Genomic DNA, 16,865 nt, shown 5'->3' with positions numbered 1-16,865 from the left:
TCCGATTGGCTGGCAGGGGGTTGGGAGGAGGAGCTTGACGTAAGTGTAAATGATCTGCAGGGAGGGATCTCCTGCTCGCCGGTGTAACATGATGCCGCATGGAGTGTTTTTTGGGCAAAAAGGGGCCGTGAGTGCGTAGAGTTGAAGCTCAATCCCAGGGGGGGTCCTAGAGAGGGAGGGGGGGGAGGGGGTGGGTGTGGGTGGGGTAGAGACGTCATTTGGGAGAGCCAGGAGGTCATCAGTGGTCACACTGAGCCGATCCGAGTCTCTCCTCCGGACGGGAATGTTTAAGAAGTTCAGCTCTTCATCCGTCAAACTCGTCTTCAGTACTGCACACGTCAAGCACATAAAAACACGGGACGCTATGATTGAAATCATGCATGAACAGGCAGTCAATTTAGTGTTGCTGTTAAAATTAAAAAAAATGTTGTTGTTTTTATAAAATATCTAAAAAAAAAAAAAAATACCATTAAAATTACTAAAACTTTAAATTAAAATAAAATGGGAAATATACAAATAAGTCATTCAAAATATTAATAATACAGTGTAAATAAATAATAAATGATATATTAATTATGCTAAACACTGTTATTATAATGAACTTAAACCATAAAAAATATTTGTCCTTTACCTGATATATGAAATTAGCTTTAGATGAAATTTAAATATTTTTTATTTTATTTTATAGGCAACATTTTTTTATTTTCATTTAGCTTTTTACTTTTTTTTTGTAAGTATTTTGTTTGTACTATCAAAACTAAAATTGACAGAAGTAGAATCTATATTGTACTATAAAGACATATTTACAAAAAAAATAAAATAATAATTACTAAAACTTTTAACTAAAATTAAAATGGAACAAAATCTAAAAACGAATTCAAAATATTAATTAGAACTATAATAGTATCTCAGTGATATTTTAACTAATATTCCAGATTTCTCAAAGCTGTCTGATGTGTACATAACCTAGAATATTCCTTAAAACATTAAATCATTTGCATTAATGTAACGAAATCCTTCTGGTTCACCGTCTCTGTTTCTGGGATGAGGTTTTGATCTGTCTTTGGGCAGCTCGAGTTTCCCCGTGGTTGTCTCAGAGCCCCGCAGGCTCCTCTGGAAGTCAGTGATGTACGCGTCTAGCGCCTCTGAGGCAGAAGCGTAGTGTTTGTCTCTGTATTTGATGCTGGGGCCGGGCTCCGGGTGTAAGGAGCTCTGCAGGAGTCCTGATGTGACGCTCGACTCCGGCGACATCATCAGACGCTGGACTCACAGAGCTGTGCAGTAACACATACACTTACATTAATATGTCATTAAACACACATTATGCATTTTATAATTCGGGGTTCTCGCGCCTTTTGACCAATGAATGCGTGTATAATAGTTGTGTGATTTTTGTTATTATAAATATATATTTTTAAATTATATAAAAAATTTTCTGCAAATGTATGTATAAAAGTTGTGTGACATTTGTAATAATAAAAATTAAAAATTAAAATAATAAAATAATAATTTTAAAATTTTGAATAAATGAATGTATAAAAGTTGCATGACATTTGTAATAAAAATTGTAATAATAAAAAAAAAATTGCCAACAAATGCATGTATAAAAGTTGCATGGTATTTGTAATAATAAAAATTAAAATAATAAAAAAATTTCAACAAATGAATGTATAAAGGTTGCATGACATTTGTAATAATAATAAAAAAATACAAAAAAAGAGTAATAATGATAAAAAGCAACATATGAAAGCATGTATAATAGTTGCATGACTTATATAATAGTTGCAAATAATTTAAAAAAGTAATAAAAAAATCAACAAATGAAAAGTTGCATGACATTTGTAATAATACAAAAAAAAGTAAAAAAAATTTGTCAACATTTTAATGTATATGGGTTTATTGAGGTTTTATGGTATTTATAAAAAATAAAAATAGTAATAATAAATAAATGATAAAAATAAGATTAATCTAAATAAATAAATATATGAAGAATGGGATTATCATATTTTAGGGCCTTTAGCATCTAAACAATTGCATTAAGTAATTATAACCTAGATTTATAGCTTTGATAGATTAGTAAAACCTAGTTTTACGTATTTAAATTCTGTAATACCTTTAAGTTCATATGTTTGACAGGAGTTTCAGGGTTTTTGATTTCTGTTCCATAATTTCTGCTGGCAATAGAACTTAAAGACATTTATTAATGTACTATAATAAGTTTAATGATCAGGACAGAGTCTGATAAATCTCAGGTGAATTTACAAAACAGACACTCACCGGATGAATCCAGTGCAGATCACGAACAGAGAGTTTAGTTAAATTAAAGTAAAGGTGATTAGAAGAGGAAACGTACAGACCATGGTTCTGCAAAAAAACATCCCACACAAACAACTTGAAATCACTCTCAGACAACACGACTTGTCGCAGTGCGGTAACTCTGCGGCGATGCGCGACCGATGAACGTTCTATACACGTGTCGTGTCGGGGGGCTCGCTAGCTGCTGGCGCCACTCAGACGAGCTACAGTGGGGGGTTACGAACTAACTGGCTCTTACGAACTGCGCATGCGCTCAAAATGTTCTACGCTCATTAGCTGCTCCATTCAAACTATATCAGCGAAATGGTCTAGATTTCGGAAAAATACCGAAATTAGATGTATCTCCTAATGACTTTTAAACCTATGTTTGACAGGAAAGCAGTGGATAAAATTGATTTGCGTTACAGTGATTCAGATAAATGTGGAGACTAATGAGTGAGGCTTCTGTCGAAACGAAACTAATGAGTGAGGATTCTCGTGAACATCCACAGGTCCAAAATGTTATAAAAGTTCATGACTCACGAGTGGGCGGCGGCTCTTTCATTTCTCGCTAGAAAAAAAAAAATAGGATAAGCTGGTAAACAGCGCGAAACGTGCATCAATATGGGCGTGCCACAAATCGACCAGGTTCACTGAAACAGTAATAATTTATAGAAATATCTGTTTTAAATCTTTACTGTGTTTTTGCCATTTCAAATGTATTATTCACGTGTAATTTATTGCTTCGCGGTGTCACGTGATACGCGTTACTTTTCTCAGCGCTGTCGGGTTACTCGCCTCTGGTTACAGCGTTAATATACGTCTTTTTTTGTACAGAATGAAATGCGTGTTTTCTTTTGCATGACATGTAATAATCTTTTGCATCCATATTTTTTAAACGATTACACTTTCCAGAGTATACATGCGTTCTAATCAGACGGAACCGATCGTGTGTTTTGAATGGGTTTCTATGGAGGATCGTCTGAGAGAGCCGTCGAGCGCCCCCTGCAGGAACACACGCTTTGCGTCTCAGTGGTTTTATCTCAGTGTTTTATTTCTCTCTGTGTGCTGCTGAGTTCCTGACACATGTAAACACTCTCAGTGCGGTTCAGCTGCTTGGTCTTTTTGTCCCTTTGTGTCCGAACCGATCCGGATCATGCTCCGCTCGTGCTGTGTTTACGGCGCAGGGATCCTCTGCGTTCTGCTGTTAATCGCCGGGATCGCGATGGCTTTGGCGCAGGTCTTCCAGAAGCTCATAAACAACACAATAAAGGAGGTCAGTGTGTATGAGTGCGTCTTCATTTGTTTTTCATGTTGTGTTCTTCATATGATGTGACTGTCTATGTGTAGTTTGTGTATGCAGCAGAGATCAATAATATATAATATTTTATTATATTATAATATCTTAGTATATCGTATAATAGTATTAAATCTATTATTATTATTATTATTCTCCTCACATAATATTATGAACCCTTAATATACACCGTATTCATTTACATTATGTTTATGGAATTGCATTATTTTGAAATTTCATTAAAGATTATATTATATAATGTTTTATATAAATAACAAATATATATATACAATTTAAGTATGTATTATATTGTATTATAATTTATTATATTAGAATAACATAATATACAATATTATATAAATCAGACATTATTATTATTATTATTATTATTATTTTCAACATTAATATGCACCATAATCATTCACCATTGTATTTGCATTCTATTTATGGAATTTTTATTGTATTTTCATTTTATACAGTTTAGATTACAGATTAAATTTAATTATGCTTTTTTATAATCAAACATATATATATTATAATATATATATATATATATATATATATATATATATATATATATATACATATATATATATATATATATATATATAGTATTACAGTAATTACAGTATGCATTATAATATATGTTTTACTGTATTATCATATTATATAATAATATTGCATACATCAAGCATTATTAGTAGTAGTATTTTTCTAATTTTATCATCATAATACCACAATAATAATATTAAGAAATGTTAATATACTCAATATTCATTCACCATGATATTTACATTCTGTTTGTGGAAATGTTATGGTATATGATCAAAATATGGTATTTTTTATTATAACCAGCCTTAATATTATGAAATTTCATTTTATACAGTTTACTGAGTTTAGATTAAAGATTGTTTAAAAGAAATTAGACATAATTAAACTGCTTTATATACTGTATACTAATATGATGGTATCAACTGATACTATGGTGTTATATTAATATCATATTCATATGCCATATGCTTCTTCAAGGAGAGAAATTACATAATGAAAATATGTCCAGAAAATTTTTTTTTTTATTATTGTTATTGTTTTTTTTATTATTGTTGTTATTGTAATTTGCACAGATTTTTATAAATGTACACTTTGAGTAGGATATGAAATATAAATATATGATATTATGAAGTTTATGTGTTTTTTTTAATGTGCTTCTCTTCCTAAATTGTTTTAGAAACCACGAGTTTGTAAAAATAACATTAGTAATTTCTACCCACACTTCACTTTTCCTTACAGCAAGTAGTTCTGGAAAATGGAACAGAGGCATTTTCGGTGTGGAGAACCCCACCGCCGCCGGTTTACATGCAGTTTTACTTCTTTAATCTGACCAATCCTGCAGAGGTTCTGGAAGGAGACAAACCCTTCGTCCAGCAGATCGGCCCGTACACGTACAGGTCAGTGATGCCACTAAAAACATGCTCGTCATGTTTTCCTCTCGATGTGTGACGGGCGGGGAAGCAATTCACATGACTGTGTTTTCTGAAGCTTTCTCTAGCATAAGTTTCTCTTGATGACACATCAGATGTTCTGTGTTCCTGAAAACCATTGAACACTTTAGGGCTTCTGTATTTGTTTATCTGAAGCCACAAAGAAAACCCTTGAAACCAAGAAATCTGTCTAAGAGACTTAAAATTGCTTTAAACTTTAAGCTTTTAAAACTTAAAACTGCTTTCAAACGCTTTCAAACTTAAAACTGCTTTTACAAACTGCTTCAAACTTAAAACTGTTTCAAACTTCAAGCTTTTAAAACTTAAAACTGCTTTCAAACGCTTTCAAACTTAAAACTGCTTTAACAAACTGCTTCAAACTTAAAACTGTTTCAAACTTCAAACTTTTAAAACTTAAAACTGCTTTTACAGCTGCTTTAAACTTAAAACTGCTTTCAAAAACTAATTCAAACTTAAAAGTGATTCAAACTTCACACGATTAAAACTGCTTCTGACTTAAATATGCTTTCAAAAACTGCTTCAAACTTAAAACTGCTTCAACTTCAAGGTTTTAAAACTGCTTCAGACTTAAACTTTAAGCTTTTAAAACTTAAAACTGCTTTCAAACGCTTCCAAACTTAAAACTGTTTTTACAAACTGCTTCAAACTTCAAACCGCTTTTAAAACCATTTCAGACTTAAAACTGCTTTTAAAACTGCTTCAAACTTAAACCTGCTTTTAAAAACTGCTTCAAACTTAAAACTTTTAAAACTTAAAACTCCCTTTACAACTGCTTTAAACTTCAAACTGTTTTTAAAAACTGCTTTAAACTAAACTGCTTTTAAAACTTCTTCAGCCTTAAAATTGCTTTTAAAACTGCTTCAAACTTTGAACCACTTTTAAAACTGTTTCAAACTTCTAACTGCTTTTAAAACTGCTGTGAACTTAAAACTCCTTCAAAACTTCAAGTTTTTAAAACTGCTTCAGACTTAAAACTTCATTAAACTTCAAGCTTTTAAAACTTAACCCTGCTTTTAAAACTGCTTCAAACTTCAAGCTTTTAAAACTGAAAACTCTCTTTACAACTGCTTTAAACTTAAAACTGCTTTTAAAAACGGCTTCAAACTTAAAACTGCTTTCAAAATGGTTTCAAACTTAAAACTACTTTAAAAACTTCTTCAACCTTAAAATTGCTTTTAAATCTGTTTCAAACTTTAAACTGATTTTAAAACTGCTTTAAACTTAAAACTGCTTCAAAAACTGCTTCAAACTTAAAATTGCTTTAAACTTTAAGTTTTTAAAACTGCTTCAGACTTAAAACTGCATTAAACTTTAAGCTTTTAAAACTTAAAACTGCTTTTAAAACTGCTTCAAACTTAAACCTGCTTTTAAAAACTGCTTCAAACTTTGAGCATTTAAAACTGAAAACTACCTCTCAAACTTCAAACTGCTTTCGAAATAGTTTCAATCTTAAAACTCCTTTTAGAACTTCTTAAACCTTAAAGTTGCTTTTAAAACTGCTTCAAATTTTAAACCGCTTTTAAATCTTTAAACTGCTTTAAACTTAAAACTCCTTCAAAAACTGCTTCAAACTTTAAACTGCTTTAAACTTCAAGCTTTTAAAACTGCTTCAGACTTCAAGCTTTTAAAACTGAAAACTCCCTTTACAACGGCTTCAAATTTAAAACTGCTTTCAAAATGGTTTCCAAACTTAAAAACTGCTTTGAAAACATCTTCAACCTTAAAATTGCTTTTAAATCTGTTTCAAACTTTAAACTGTTTTTAAAACTGCTTCAAACTTTAAATTGCTTTTAAAACTGCTTTAAACTTAAAACTGCTTCAAACTTAAAACTGCTTCAAAAACTGCTTCAAACTTAAAACTGCTTTAAACTTCAAGCTTTTAAAACTGCTTCAAACTTAAACCTGCTTTTAAAAACTGCTTCAAACTTTGAGCATTTTAAACTGAAAACTCCCTTTCAAACTTCAAACTGCTTTCGAAATAGTTTCAAACTTAAAACTCCTTTTAGAACTTCTTAAACCTTAAAGTTGCTTTTAAAATTGCTTCAAACTTAAAACTGCTTTTAAATCTTTAAACTGCTTCAAAAGTCAAGCCTTTTAAACTACATCAAACCAAATTTTGCCGCAGTTTTTTTGCAGTCTTGCACAAGTTTGACACTTTTGTGTTCATTAAAACCACGTAATGCATTATTGCTTCAGATTGTAGTATTTATTTATCCTGAATCACGTGATCTGTTGTTTTAAAATCGCTCAGCTCCATGACAACCCATGTTATTTTCATCAGTCAATAAGAACCACAATTTGCGTTTCCTCTTTCAGGGAGTACATCGGCCGAAGGAGGAAGTGAAATTTATGGACAATGGAACCAGGCATCAGGGTGGCGGCTGTCAATCCAAAGACGTATGTGTTTGAGCCCAGCAATGTCACGGGGATCAGAGGATGACATCGTCCGAACGGTCGACATCCCTGTTGTGGTGAGACTGTGATGTCTGACCTACTAAAACCACTTGGAAATGATATGTTAAATGGGTGAATCTCTTGAAAGCATGTCACATTTCACCCTTAAATCTAAAATAAAAAATTAGAAATTATGTGTTGCATAAAGAAAATGAAGTCTGAGAGAGATTATTCAAAGTTTATGTGTTTGTTTTTGACTTCAGTCCGCGATGGGAGAAATTCAAAGATACAATCGTGGTCAGTTCCGCATCATCTCTGACGTGATGAAAGCAAAGGGCATCGGGATGTTCAGGACGTTCGAGTCGGTGCCCTGCTGTGGGGTTATGAAGATCCGCTGCTCAAAGAACTCAAACAGTTTGTGTCGGACGACCACTTTTGGACTTTTCTACAAGGTTAGCAGCATCAAACCCCTAAATTACATACTAAAGCTGAGTCATTTTGCAGTGCTTGTGCTTCAGACATGAATGATTCAAATCATGTGTCTTGTCTTGTGAATTCATTATTTGAGGTTTTGGGTGGCAGTCAGTCAGTAACTCACTGTTGGCTGAGTATTAGGTTCAGCTTCAGAAAAAAATGATCAAGTGATTTAAAATGATCAGTAGTGGACTGTCAAAATGCATTTATAATGTTACAAAAAGATGCTTTTCGATTTCAAAATAAAATGGCTTTTCTTTTGAACTTTTCTGTTCATTTGTGAATCGTTGGAAAAAATAAAACATGTAGCAGTTTCCACAAAAATATATTTAGCAGGCACAACTGTTTTCAACATTGATAATAATAAGTAATGTTTTTGAGGCAGCAAATCAGTTCTTTAGAATGATTTCTGAAGATCATGTGACACTGAAGGCTGGAGTAATGATGCTGAAAAATCACATCTGTGCACATCACAGAAATAAATTACAGTTTAACAGATATTCACATAGAAAACAGCTGTTTTAAATTGTAATAATATTTCACATTTTACTGCATTTTTGATTAAATAAATGCAGCATTGGTGAGCAGAAGAGAGACTTTTCAAAAACATTAAAAAAATCTGCATCAGCTATTGAAGTTTCAATGGCAGTTCATATTTTCAGTTCAACTGATTAAAATATTATGCACGTCTGTTAATTGTCTTTTCATACATGTGTTTCAGAAAAATGGCACCGATGACGGTGATTATATTTTCTTCACGGGGAAGCAGAATTATCAGGACTTTGCTCGTATAGACGAGTGGAACGGACAGAGGTAAAATCAGCAGAAAACTCACACTCGTGTTTTATCTCCAGAAGATTAATGAATGGATTTAGAACGAGCTGCACAAGCATCATGTGCTCAGGGAAGTTTGGATTAAGGATTATTTGTTCTGTTTGTCAGGACATTGAACTGGTGGAGTACAGAAGAGTGTAACATGATCAACGGCACCGATGGAGCGTCTTTCCATCCGATCATCACAAAAAAAGAGAAACTCTATATATTCTCTTCTGATCTGTGCAGGTGAGACTATTTCAATGCACGGTTCTGTGCTGCTAACGGATCTGAATTTCACTTTAAAAAAGGCAAGGATGCATTAAATTGATCAAAAGTGTCAATAAAGACATTTATAATGTTATTTTGAACTTTCATTTGCAATCAAAAAAAAAACTGAAAAATAAAATGAATTACAGTTTCCACAGAAATATTGTGCAGCAAAACTGTGTTCAACATTGATAATAATCAGAAATGTTTCTTGAGCAGCAAATCATCATATTAGACTGATTCTGAAGATCAGTTGTGACAGGTGAAGACTTGGAGTAACTGAGGACTGAAAATACGCTGTGCATCACAGAAATAACTTACACTTTAACAGATATTTCACATAGAAAACAGCTAATTTTAAATAGTCAAAAATATTTAAACTGTTTTTACTGTATTTTTGGGATCAAATAAACGCAGCATTGCTTGAGCAGCAGAGACTTTTTTTTTTTAAATCTTGCTGAACCTTTTGAAAAATTACTGTATGTCACATGATAATTTGATAGGATATTACTATATATGACATATAATATATATAATCTTATATTATTAAATGTATGGTAGACCAAAATATCAACTTTATTTAACTTTTTAAAAAAATATTCTTATCATATTCACAATTCTAGTTGCATGCTCCAAACAAGCAAAACCTTTTTCAGCAGTTCCACTGAAGTGATTATCAAACCTAAAAACATGTTTACATCACAGTGAAGTGAAAGAAACCATTTCTTCAGCCAGTAACCATTTGTATTAATGGTTAAATCCCTGAAGTACACAACTCTCGCTTTTCAGAATCAGCTACTCAGATGATCAACAGACAATCAGGTCCTAATTAAAGGCGTCTCTCAGTGGGATCAGTGTGTGTTTTATGCATGGTTTGTGTTGACAGGGGTTAATTATATGCCAGACGTGAGCGTACCCCCGAGTATTATATGCCCAGTACGAGTCTGACGTGTTTGCGTTTTGTCCCACCCAGCGAGGTGTTCGCTAATATTACGATTTAACCCAGATAACACGCAAGGCTGTTCTGCTGCGTGCCGTCGGGAACTGTCTCGGACCTCCGGGCCTCCTCAACGCTAGTGTCTGCAAAGAAGGTCAGTGAGAGTCTGAATGCTGTTTGTCACCATACAGACGTCGGGACGTCCCGCTAACGTGTGTGTCTCCTCTCAGGTTGCCCCATCATCATGTCCTCCCCTCATTTCTACCAGGCAGACAACAAATTCGTCCAGGATGTGCTCGGGATGAATCCCAACAAGGAGGAGCACGAGACGGTCCATTGACGTCAACCCGGTATGTCATGTGATAATCACATATAAACCCTGCTGGTAAGGTCTTGACCAGAAACACATTTTATTCTCCTCCCTGAAAGCAAAATGCTGCATGAAGCGGCAAAATCACAGTCCAGTCAGAATGCATTTGATGGTTATGCTTTTTCATGCAAATGTTTCCAAGTAGTCCCAGAATTTCCAACTCACTATTTGGAAAAGGTGCAACATAATGGCAATCATGTGACTCTTTATTGTGCAGACATTCTCTCTGTATGACATCATATGAAGATATCGGCACCCAGGGGGGGTGGGGGGCGAGAATCATCACCCTGTTTATCTAACATTAGCAGCTAAATGATCCTCTTAGTTGATAAAATATACAACCATGCATAACATGCTTTTGTGTCATTGTACGTAATCTTCAAGACATCAGACAACAGAACTCTGTCGTGTTCAGATGTGAGATACAGACGTAGCTACAAAGAAAACAGCCATCACTACTAAAACGTGCAAATTTGTACTTGTCTCAAAAATTGTGAGTCACTCGTTGCGGTTGCAGGTTCAGGTGATTAACACACGATTAACGAGGAATTTCCTCTTGACAAGTGGAAGTACATTAGTACATTAGTGTATTGCACACACTTGCCATCCCTCATAACACAGCTACACGATGTTCAAAACAAACAATCAGTCCAGTCAAGCAAATATAGATTTTGTGCAGAAAGTACATGGTTTCTCAAACTTTTTTTGTAGCACCCCTGTTGTATGTATGTAATATAGGCTGTTATGCTTTTTTACACATCAGAATTTGATTATATTACAACTGACAGTAAAAACACATTGTACTTTCGTAAACGGACTAATCAGAACATGTACTGGTTTTGTTGAAAGAGAAAAGAAGTGTCAAAAAATTCTTAAATAAATGTTTGTTAGTTATTCAATCACGATCCATTATAATCTTAATAAGGAACTTATTTTTTGGATAAACATTTTAAGCAATTTGCTTTAGTACAGTGACATCTTATAAGGTCCAGTTATTTAATTTTAGAAATATTAATTGTCTTTAACGAATATTACACTAAATGTTTTGTTTTCGATTTGGTTTCATTTTCATGAAAATATATAGATGCCTTTATACTTTTAGAAACTTTTAGAGCATCCGTTTGATTTATGGCTTAGTTAGGTACTTGTGTGTACATATGAGTATATGGCGTATATGAGTATGACATGTATGGAATGAGTCTATGTGCATAATAATGTGTATAGCATGTCTATAATGTATATAGTGTACGTATAATGTGTATAATGTGTAGATAATGAGTATAGTGTGCATATGCAGTATCATAGTGTGCATATGAGTTAGCTGTTATATAATGATTATAGTGTGCATTATGGGAGTATAGCTTGTTATATAATGGAGTATAGTGTGCATATATGGTATAGCGTGTCTATAATGGTATATAGTGTACGTATAATGAGTGTAGCATGTATTAATGGAGTATAGTGTGCCTATGAGTATAGCGTGTGTGATAATGAGTATAACGTGTGATAAAAATTAGTTATAGTGTGCATATAAGTGTGTATAGTGTGTGTCTATAATGTATATAGTGTACGTATAATGAGTATAGTGTGCCTATATGTGTATAGAGTGCTTGTCTATAATGTATATAGTGGAAGTATGAGTATAGTGTGGTATATGAGTATAGTGTGGGCAGATAATGAGTATAGTGTGTGCATATAATAGTGTATAGAGTGTCTATACTGTATCTAGTGTATGAAGAGTATAGTGTGCATATAATTGAGTATAGTTTGTATTATAATGAGTATAGTTTTTTTAGCTCCCCTCTCCAACACTATAAATAATGTATAAAGTGATGTATGTTATCTGGGCATGTCCATAAGGAGGGGCGCATGCAGTGCACTACACTCAGCTTCAGGTACTCTGCTGTACTATTGATGCAGTATTCATTATAAACTCACGTTTTGGCTGATGCAATACTACAATCCAGAGCGACGTGGAATGAAATGAATAAACAGCATCTGATTGTCACTATTTAGTGGACAGAACAAAACACACATTTTACGCTTGTGTCGTGAGTCACGTGCTCTCTGATAAAGCAGGTGATTGTCAGGATGAGTTATCTGATTTCCCAGTAGTCCAAGTGACGCGTCCCACTTTCCAGGCAGGTATTTAGTCATTCAACCCTGTTGGTGCTTTTGTTTTGGTTATTTTGTGTGTGCATGGCAAGTTTGTGAGTTTCTACAAACTTTTGTATCAAAAAGAGCCATGCAGACATTTGAGTCAAATCAAACATCTTTTGCATTTTATTCAAGCACTAGATTCTTTCCAGGGAGCATTGCTAAAGTTGTGTTCATACGTGGTTTGATGAAGTGTTTTGCTGCAGAATAGGGATCTACACAGATCAGCAGGATAAAGTTCGTACTGTGGGTGTGTTTTTTATGGGTGGGTTGTATATGGTGTTGGAACAGATTAGTTGCTCGTTCTCTACACTATAAAACTGCTAGTACGGTATCGAGATGGTATTACCACCAGGTCCCATGGTATTCCCTGAATGTTTTACCCATATATACTGTTATTCGTATTTGATTTCTATACGGATAGACTACTTTAGCTACAGGGTGAGAGAAGTCAAGCTTTTGTTATGTGCATCTGACAGGAATCTCTTGCTTTATGCAATGTTTTCTCATTTTCTCATCCCATCATTTTTGTGTTAGAGCTTTAAATGGGTTGCAGATGTACTGTAGGACACACACACACACACACACACACACACACACACACACACACACACACCAATCCAGATTCATTCTTAGAGGACTTTCACATCAAGAATCCAACCTGGAAATATCTATTTGTTTAAAAGCCGATCTAACACAAGTTTTTAAAGTTTGTTTACCTTAAGTTCACTTGAAATAAAAAATAGACTCTGTTTACTTTCTTTCATGCCGTGTCCAGGGGCCTTGTACTATGATAGTGGCTGAACAAACTCCTGGGTAAACAGGATTAGTTTTGATTGACAGAACCAAACCAGTCCCAATCCGGCTTTGTTGGTGCCATGAAGCTGATCATTCAACTTTCTCTGTCAACTCAGGTTGATCCTGAGTAATGGAGCATGTGACACATGAAATAGTGCATCAGTAATTGGAACAGCCCAATCACATGCCTTGAAAACTGTGATTTCACTTCTTGTGAGGAGGAGTTCAGTGCGATTCACTACCAAAAGATTAAAAAGATTGAACAATGTATCGGAAGAATTTACACACATTTACAAGATGAAACGATCTATCCATGAAAAGGGGAAACTTGCCATATAAATGCAACATATATTATATTGCCAATTATCTACAGTATAGGAGTTTATATTAATTTGAAAATAAAAAGCTTAATAATACTATTAAATCTAAGCTAGCTTGTGTAATTGATTATGGGTATAATAAATTTATATAAATCATATAAAATAATAAGTATAAAAAAAACCACTCATCTCTAAAAATCTTTACAATTTTATCTTTAAAATGTTTTACTAGTGTAGCGTCCTTAGTAGAAAAACAATTCTGCATATAGTCCAAAAACATTTGAAAACCCCTAATTTCACTTTATAAGCCATGATAGTATGTCTATAATGAGTTATAGTGTGGCAGTATATTGTGTATTATAATGCTTTTTTTTTAAGTATATTGTACATATAGTGTGTTTTGTTAACATTTATATGTGTCGTTCATATTATGAGTTATAGTGTTCATATAGTGTGTATATGAATGAGTGTTGTAGTGTGTGTATATGAGTCTCATTGTAGATCATAGTGTGTATATAAATGCGTATTAGTGTGCATATGAGTGTTTATATATATGAGTATAGTGTGTGTATATGAGTATATTGTACATATAGTGTGTATACTAATAAAGTGTAGTGTGATATAGTGTGTATAATCATTGAGGTATAGTGTGTGTATAATGAGTATATATGAGTATATAGTGTGTATATAATGAGTATAGTGTGCATATAATTGTATATGAGGTGTGTGTATATGAGTATAGTGTGCATATAGTTTGCATATAATGAGTACAGTGTGCATATAGTGTGCCATATGATGGTAGTGTGTGTGTATATCAATGAGTACAGTGTGATATGAGTATAGTGTTGTTATATGAGGTACAGTGTGCATATATAGTGTGCATAAGAGTATAGTGTGTGTATATGAGTATACCCGTTGTGCATATAGTGTGTGATATGATGAGTTAGTTGACCATGAGTATAGTGTGTTGACTATTTAATGAGTATAGTGTGTGTGTGGTGTGGTGTGTGGTGTGTGTATGAGTTATAGTGGGCATATAATGAGTCTATAGTGTGCATATAATGTGCATATGAGTATAGTTGTGTATATGAGTATAGCTGCTGCATTATAGTGTGTATATAATGAGTAGTAGTGTGCAACTATAAATGTGCATAATGAGTATAGTGTGGGGTTATATACTGAGTATAGTGTGTGTGTATATGATTATAGTGTGCATATAGTGTGTATAATGAGGTATAGTGTGCAGTACATGAGTATGAGGTGTGTGTATATGAGGCATAGTGTGCATGTAATGAGTATAGTGTGTGTATAAAATGAGTATAGTGTGTCTGTATATATGATTATAGTGTGCATATAGGGTGTATCTAATGAGTATTAGTGTGCATATAAAATGTGGTAATTGAGTATAGTGTGTCTATATCAATGAGACATAGTTGTGTGTATAGGAGTAAAGTGTGCATGTATTAGTGTGTAGATAATGAGGTATAGTGTGCATGTACTGGGGAGTATAGTGTGTGTAATGTGAGTTATACGTGGTGTGTATCTGCGCAGTGAGACAGGTGCTGTGCTAAATGAGTACCTAGTGTGTGTGTATAAATGAGTATAGTATGTGGTGTGTATGAGACATGTGTGTATAGTCCTGTATCATCTACACAAGTACCCCAGCGGGTTCGTGACACACAGTATTGGATAATGTTAACCAAGCAAGCTAGTTAGCTGATTTTGGCAATTAATGTGTTTGCAATTTTGACTGGTTCGTCAGCTCACGGGGACGTGTTCTTCGCTGGCGACGAAGCGGTCTTCAGGTGGACGTTCACCTGCAGCCCGGATCAACCAGCGTCACAGCGTGTAGAGGACAAGTCTATCAGGTGACCCGGACTCGGATGGAGATTATAGCATGGACTCTGCTAAACCATAGTCCTTCCGAAAACAGGAAAGATTTAGATCGATAAAGCGGCCAACACACACCCCTTTTAAAGTTGCAGGGTTTGGGAGAGTAAAAAAAAAATTGAATGAATCCAGACAAGTCATGTCAGATCTTTTTCCACCTTGGGAATGTGATAATTTGAAAATCACAAAATTTCAAGTAAAAAAAAAAAATGTAGAAGAAAAATAAAGAAATTTTTATTTGTTTGTTACTTGAAGTTTGTTGGTTTTCATATCCTTCAGTGGCGCATAATGGTTAGAGTGGAGTTGGACTGGTCACCAGAAGGTCACAGGCCTTGAATCCGTTCGAGTTACGGTGCGGGAGAGTTGTAGAGTGGGAGTGTATCGTGACATGAACAGCGCTATCTTTCCATCCTCAATATCCCTTGGCTGAAATGCTTATGAGCAAGGCACTGAACCCACCAGTTGCTCCACGGGTGCTTGGATCTGGCTGCCCACTGCTCTGGGGGTGTGGTCCCTTCTCAATGCTGTGTGTGTGCACATGGATGGTTTAAATGCAGATCCTGGAGTTCAAAGTATGGGTTATCATAGCGCGGCAAAATGTTCACGACCTTCACTTTTTTTTTTTCCCATATGTACACTGTTTGTGGTGTCATTTGCGGTGCTTTAAAGAAACTCCAGATATTTCTGATTGAGTCAAGGGTGTGGGAAGGATTAATAGAGCTCATTACGTAAGGTTCTTCTGATCCCATACTGAACAAGTCAGGTCAGTGTTATGGAAGCTGATAATATGAGCTCGTACGAAAGTCTCTGAACCTGACTGGTAGTTCGTTAGCTGTATTTTACAGATCCGTGTTGGAAGGTATTTTAGGACGTGAAGCAGGCGGATCGGTTTCCGGCGTCTGTTTGGGGGTCAGGTGGTCCAATGACGTGACGAAGGCCAACGCAGCGCGGCGATTTCCCTTGCGGCCGACCGCTTGTTGACTGGTTATGAAATGCAATCTATTGGAGAGAGACACAGATGAAATCCTCCTAATGAGCGTCCTTCGTGGAACGGAAAACATCTCTCCCGGTCTGTAAGTTATTCGAGGTGTGGACACACGGGTGTGAGCTGACGTCCCACAGTCCCATTCATCTGATAGTGTGTGTGATGAGAGGCTTCTTCTTGAAGAGATGTGTGTGGTTTGCACAATGCTGATGTGTCTATGGATCACTGATAAACCGTTACAGATTTATTTGTGTATTTGTTGTTTTCACTTTAATTTTTGTTAGTTTTAGTCATTTTGTTGCTTGCGCTTTTGTCATTTTTATTATTTTTTTTTTAATATATAATTTTCGTTGATCTAATATA

At 34.6% G+C, this 16,865-nt stretch overlaps 1 protein-coding gene and 1 pseudogene across 1 annotated transcript in view; one reads left to right on the top strand and one right to left on the bottom strand.

Annotated features, from left to right (window-relative positions):
• LOC109102320 (WD repeat-containing protein 7-like) overlaps nt 1-16,865 on the bottom strand; it is a 276,531-nt gene that overhangs the window by 98,792 nt on the left and 160,874 nt on the right. The window lies entirely within an intron of this gene.
• On the top strand, nt 2,885-9,061 carry LOC122149257 (annotated as a pseudogene).

The sequence above is a fragment of the Cyprinus carpio genome, chromosome A21 (assembly GCF_018340385.1).
Source record: "Cyprinus carpio isolate SPL01 chromosome A21, ASM1834038v1, whole genome shotgun sequence".
NCBI lineage: Eukaryota > Metazoa > Chordata > Actinopteri > Cypriniformes > Cyprinidae > Cyprinus > Cyprinus carpio.
This window is presented reverse-complemented; position numbering and strand designations above follow the sequence as displayed.